General features: G+C 53.1%; 1 long non-coding RNA gene across 2 annotated transcripts in view; it reads left to right on the forward strand.

Annotated features, from left to right (window-relative positions):
* The window catches only part of LOC123570520 (uncharacterized), a 43,331-nt gene extending 37,632 nt beyond the window's left edge, over nt 1-5,699 (forward strand). For both annotated transcript variants that reach the window (XR_012429088.1, XR_010583881.2), the window contains exon 3: nt 892-5,699. This is a non-coding gene — a long non-coding RNA (uncharacterized lncRNA). The remainder of the gene's footprint in view (nt 1-891) is intronic.
* The last annotated feature ends 301 nt before the right edge of the window (nt 5,700-6,000 follow it).

Genomic DNA, 6,000 nt, shown 5'->3' on the forward strand with positions numbered 1-6,000 from the left:
TATGCATACACCTGTGAAACCACTACCACCGTCAAGATAATGAACACATCCATCAGCTCTAGAAGTTTCCTCCTGTCCCTTTGTGATCTCTGCCTCCCATCTCCACCGTCTCCAGGCAACCACCCATCTGCTGCTCTCTGTTACTGTAGATGAGTTAGCATTTTCTGAATTTTAAATAAATGGAATTATCTACTATGTACTATTTTTGTTTGTTCTTTCATTCAGTGTAATTATTTTGAGATTCATCCTTGTTGTGTATGTTAATAGTTAATTTCTTCTCATTGCTAAGTAGTATTCCATTGCATAGATTATACCACAATTTGTTAACTCTTCACTTGTTGATGGATATTTGGGTTGATTCCAGTTTGGGGTTATTACAAATAAAGTTGCTATGAATGTTCGTATGCAAGGTTCTGTGTGAATATATGCTTTTATTTCCCTTGGGTAAATACCTAGAAGTGAAGGCTGGGAGCGGTGGCTCATGCCTATAATCCCAGCACTTTGGGAGGCAGAAGTGGGAGGATCTCTTAAGGCCAGCAGTTCCAGACCAGCCTGGGCAACACAGTGAGACCACTTCTCTACAAAATATTTAAAAATTAGCTGTGCATGGTGGCATGAGCCTGTAGTCCTAGCTCCTCAGGAGGCTGAGGCAGGAGGATTGCTTGAGTCCAGGAGTTCGAGGCTGTAGTAAGTTATGATTGCACCACTGCATTGTAGCCTGGGTGGCAGAGCAAGACCCTGTCTCAGTCAGTCAATTAATCAATCAATCAGTACCTAGGGGTGGAAAGGCTGCGTCATGTAATAGTTATATTTTTAATGTTTTGTTGTTGTTGTTCTTTAGGCCAATACAGCAGAATAGAAATATTTAACTTTTTTTTTTTTTTGAGATAGAGTCTCGCTCTGTCGCCCAGGTTGGAGTGCAATGGCACGATCTCGGCTCACCGCAACCTCCTCTTCCCGGATTCAAGTGATTCTCCTGCCTCAGCCTCCTGAGTAGCTGGGATTACAGGTGTGCACCACCATGTCGGGGGAAATATTTAACTTTTAAAGAAACTGCTGAAGTATCTTCTAAAGCCGTCATTCCATTTGCCATTCCCATCAGCATGTATGAGGCTTCCACATAGCATTTCTTCGCTGGCTACAAACTGCATCGGAAGCTTCAGAACTGAGTCTCCCATTGGGTTTACCGGGCTGGTGACTACAACCAAAGCCCTGAGGCCTGCACTCCCTGGGCCCAGGACAAAGAGGGAGGGGTGTCCTAGAAATACTTCCTGAAGACAGTGTCAGGAATCTGCATTCTCTAAGGAAGCTTCTTGGCCCCAGGAATGCCCCAGGGGTGGGAAATATTGAGCAGGGCCCGAGGGACCCTCTAGCGCAGCATTGGAAAAAAATCCCTCTGCACCTGAAGAGGCCACCATCCCATATTACAGCCCAACTCTCATGAAACTCGCTTTTGCATAACTAAGTATCTGAGCTGGTGCCAGGGCCCCCAGAAGCAGTCATGGTCACTGGCTCAGAGACCTGTTCCAGGGAGGTGTCCCTCAGCAGACTTCCCAGGAAGGACCCGCAGAACTGAGGGCCCTAGAGTCCTGAGGACCCTCCTGGGTGGAAGGATACTGATCTAGGCCCATTCCCCACTGGAAGGAGCTATGGGCCAGTGCCCAGGACTACAGGACAATGTCAACGCCCATGTACCTACCCATTACTGCTGGGGCCTGGCCTTTCCAGCTGGCCCTGCTTGTGACTCAGGATCCCTGATGTTAGGAGGTGGTACAATCTGTAGGGTGTGAGCCCCTCCAGAGTTTGGGGTGTGCTATGCATTTATCCATCCATTCATTCATCAACATTATCAATGTCTCCTAGGAGCCAGATATGACTCAGGCAGGTTGGATCCAGTTGTGAAGCCTCCCATTCCCTGCCAAGGGATTTAGACAGTATTTAACAAGAGGGACACTTGTTAAATCCTGTCCAGGATTTTTTCTTTTTTTTTAAGAGACAGGGTCTTATGTTGCCCAGGCTGGTCTCGAACTCCTGGCCTCAAGCAATCCTCCTGCCTCGCCCTCCCACAGGGCTGGGATTACAGGTGTGAGCCACCACCTACACCCACCAAGGTTTGTGTTTTAGAAAGATCCCTGGCAGGCAATATGGAGAGTGGTTTAGAGCCCAGGAAGCTTATTCAGAGGAGTTGAGGGAGGGTCTACCAGCGCAGTGTGTCAGGAGGACAGGGAAGGACAGATGTGGGGTGAGGGCAGAGGACAGTCAGCACATCCTGTGCCCCCAACCCTTTCCTCTCATGGCTTCAGCAATGCTGCTCTCACTAGTTCCCACCATACACTGTGTGCGTAAATAGATGGAGGGATGGTGGGAGGGATGGGGGATAGGTGTTTGGGCTCAGGGGCGAAGCTTGGAACAAGCACTGTGAGGTGGCAGTGGGGCCAGGGCATGCATCTCCCCGCCCACCCGTCCACCGCCATTGTGGAACAGCCAGTGTGGAACCGCCAGGTGCGGGTGGGGACTGCTTTGTCCTCCCCTGTCCAGCAGGAAACCACTGACTCATGTCTGACGGCTCTCAGCCTGGACAGGCTCTGGGAGGCTGTTAGTCACCTGTGAAACAAGGGCACATGATCCCTTCTTGCCCTGAATTCCTCGGGCTGTGGACTCCCTGGGACCACAACTTTGAACTTCTAGGAAGGAAGGGACTCAGGTGTTTATGGAGACCCCCATCCTCAGGGGCAGGAGGGCAGGGGAGAGGAAACCGCCCGGTGAGGAGGTTGAAAGTCTGAACTTGATCCCTGCCAAGGAGGAGTTGGGTCTCAGCTGTGATCACTGAGCCTTTGCATCCTATAACCTTTTTCTGGTTACGCATGGCGAGTATAGCACTGGCCAGGCACGTTTCTGTCATTTACACTGATCTACAGAAGGCTCCGTCCACAGGTGACCTCAAAATGGCATTCACTGTATCACTGTATGCAGAGTTCACCTTCAAAACACTATGTGAGGCCAGGGGGCAGAGAAGAAGAGGCCGAAGGAGCAGTGGGGCAGGGGTTGTGGGTCTCTGTGGTGTGGAGGGGACAGCACCGGGGATGTGCGGGGAAGCCTGGAGGCCTGGATCCCAAGCCCCTGTGCCACTTGCTGGAGGCCCACGAGACTCACTCCACCTTGCTGAGCTGATTCTGGACCCTGATCACAAGGGACTGTAAATCCATGTTCTCACGCCTTCAGTCTGGGCCTGCCAGGGTTGAGACATGGCACAGACCCTCTGAGTTGGCTTTGGGAAGATAGATGGAAGCCATTCCCTCTTGTTTCTCTGGTGCAGGCTGCAACTTGTCAGCCAGTTGATACCAAGTGTTTACAGTGCATGAATCTCGACCCGAGATCTACAACAGGCCAGCTGGGAGAATTTCATTTGATTGTGAGGAATGTGATTATTTGGCCATGGCTCCTGGCCTGTGAGCCACTCACGAGTCTTTTGGACCATCCGGGGTTTCAGTCTCAGTGTTTCCAAAAGCTGGGAGGGCATTTAGACACATCCACCGAACCCTTTATTTGATATAATATGAAATGGAGATCCCAAGGGGAGGAACAGCCAGCGAGGCCCTGGCTAGAAATGGTCAACCTTGTCCGCATGGGTTCTGAGGGCTCCCAGGGACCTCAACGCTTCAGCCTTCTAGGCTGCACTGCAGGGTACACCCAGTGGTCACTGCCCTGGTCACTGCCACCGCCTTGGCCTGTTCCTTGCCCTGTGGCACCACCAGTGGGGCCCTCCTCCCCTTGCACATCAAATCCCTGAGAGAAGAGAACCTGCCCAGTCAGGCCTGGTTTCATGTTAGCCAGGCTAATGCAGCAGTAGCAGTCACAGGGTTGGAGTGGGGGGAACTGTCCTGGTGCAGGGGTCCAGGCTCAGATAACAAAGGCGGGGAGTCCAAGGCCAGAGTGGAGGCAGAGGCCTTGGCTCTGCCCCAGTACCAGGAGATAAGGTTTGTGAGGAGCTGGGCTGTGCCTGGCACAGGGTGGGGAGCTGTGGGTGTAGCTGCTATTCTCAGTCCAGGGCACTCCCCTGGGGCTTAGACAGTGAAGACTGGAGCCAGGCACTGAATGGGGGTGCAGCCTGAGGAATCTGGGGTAGAGGCTCAGTGAGGAGGTGTTTGGCCACAGGCCAGATGGTCAGGCTGGGGATCCCTGCACCTGGAGCACAAAGTCCTGCCAGCAACTCAGGTGGAGCCTGCGGGGTGCCCCTCATGCCTCCTGCAGCCCTGCTGGGAGGTCCCCTGGGATGGCTGCCACTTGCCTCAGGAGCAGAGGAATGTGGGGGAACCGGGTGGGGTGTGCCCTGAGGAGGGAGGCTGTGATCTTTGTGTGTATTTGTGCAGCAAACACTCCCCCAGGCCCCCTGGCACCACCTGGGAGTTGCAGTTGTGAGGTGCATGGCCTGGGGGTGGTGTGGCCTTGCCCTGAGGCTCAGTCACTCCCTCAAAGATCCTCTGGGCTTTCCTCCGTGTCTTTCAGGTGCTACCTGGGCCCTGCATGGAGGAGTGGCAATACCCCTGGCTGCATGCCCCTACAGAGGAAGGTGGCCAGACAGATGGGCCCTCAGCCCCCGGGGCTTCCGCTGGCCCACAGGGGAGGGAAGGTGTCCTGGGGTTCCAGTGTGTCAGGGAACCCCAGCAGATTGAATGAGCCACTGCCCCTGGCCTTCTCGATGGCCACCAAGCACTTCCAGCGTCAAACCTGGGTGAAGCTGGGGCCTCATTGGGGTACCACTTGGGGTTGTGGTCAATGTCAGACACAGGACAATGGGGGAGGGGTGAGAAACCTGAGTGTGGCTCTCTCTGGATGGTGGGGTGAAGACTGGGGCCCAACTGCCTGCAACCTCCCTTGGGGCTCTTGCCAGCAGGAGCTGGGAGGTGGGACAGGGTGACAGGACCTGATAGTGAGTCACTGGGGAGCCCACTTTAGGTGCAGAGGCAGACACTCCCCCTCTTTGTGAGGCCCCAGCCATTCAATGGGGCAGCACCCTTCTCCTGACAAGTTTGGAGTGGAGCTCGTGGGAGGCAGCACACCACCTTTGGCATGGGCTTTTAGCATTGGCAGCTCCACCCAATGGCTTACTATAAAGGAAGGCCCACTCCTGATACTACAAGTGGATCTGTGCCCCAAGAGGGGCCACTATGGATGGTCAGAGGAATTCTCAGCACCTGGTACTGCTTGAACCAGGTGTCACCCAGCAGCTGGCCTGTCACAGGTGAGGGACTGAGCATGGAGGGGTGGTAAGCACCAATCATGCTGAGCACAGTGGGGGTCCTGGGACAGCCCTGGGCCTGCAGCCTTCCCTCACAGAGGTCTCATGGTGGTCTGGGAGCTCCCAGCATCCCAGGGAATGGGCATCTGTATCTGGGCCATTTGCCACAGGGTTAACTGGTAATAAAACACAGCCATTCAACATCATTAGTCATTGGGGAAATTGAAATGAAAACCATGAAGTGCTGTCCCTACACCAGATGTGCCCCTCACAGCTCTGATCACAGAGCTGGGTAGTGGTGGACGAGTCGAAGTCCTGGGCCCACTTATGTGTTCAACTTCTTGCTAGGTGGCTCTTCCTCTGCTCAGGAGGTGTCTGTGTCTGCCCAGGTGAGACACGAGTCGCCTTGTGTATTAGTCCGTTCTCATGCTGTTAATAAAGACATACTGCTATGAAGAAATACCTGAGACTGGGTAATTTATAAAGGAAAAGAGGTTTAATGGACTCACAGTTCCACATGGCTGGTGAGGCCTCACAATTGTGGTGAAAGACAAAGGAGGAGCAAAGGCACATTTTACATGGCAGCATGCAAGAGACCGTGTGCAGGGGAACTGCCCTTTATAAAACCACCAGATCTCGTGAGACTTATTTACTATCATGAGAATAGCACAGGAAAAACCTGCCCCCATGATTCAATTACCTCCCACTGGGTCTCTCCTATGACACATGGGGATTATGAGAACTATAATTCAAGATGAGAT

Source organism: Macaca fascicularis, chromosome 20 (genome assembly GCF_037993035.2).
Source record: "Macaca fascicularis isolate 582-1 chromosome 20, T2T-MFA8v1.1".
NCBI lineage: Eukaryota > Metazoa > Chordata > Mammalia > Primates > Cercopithecidae > Macaca > Macaca fascicularis.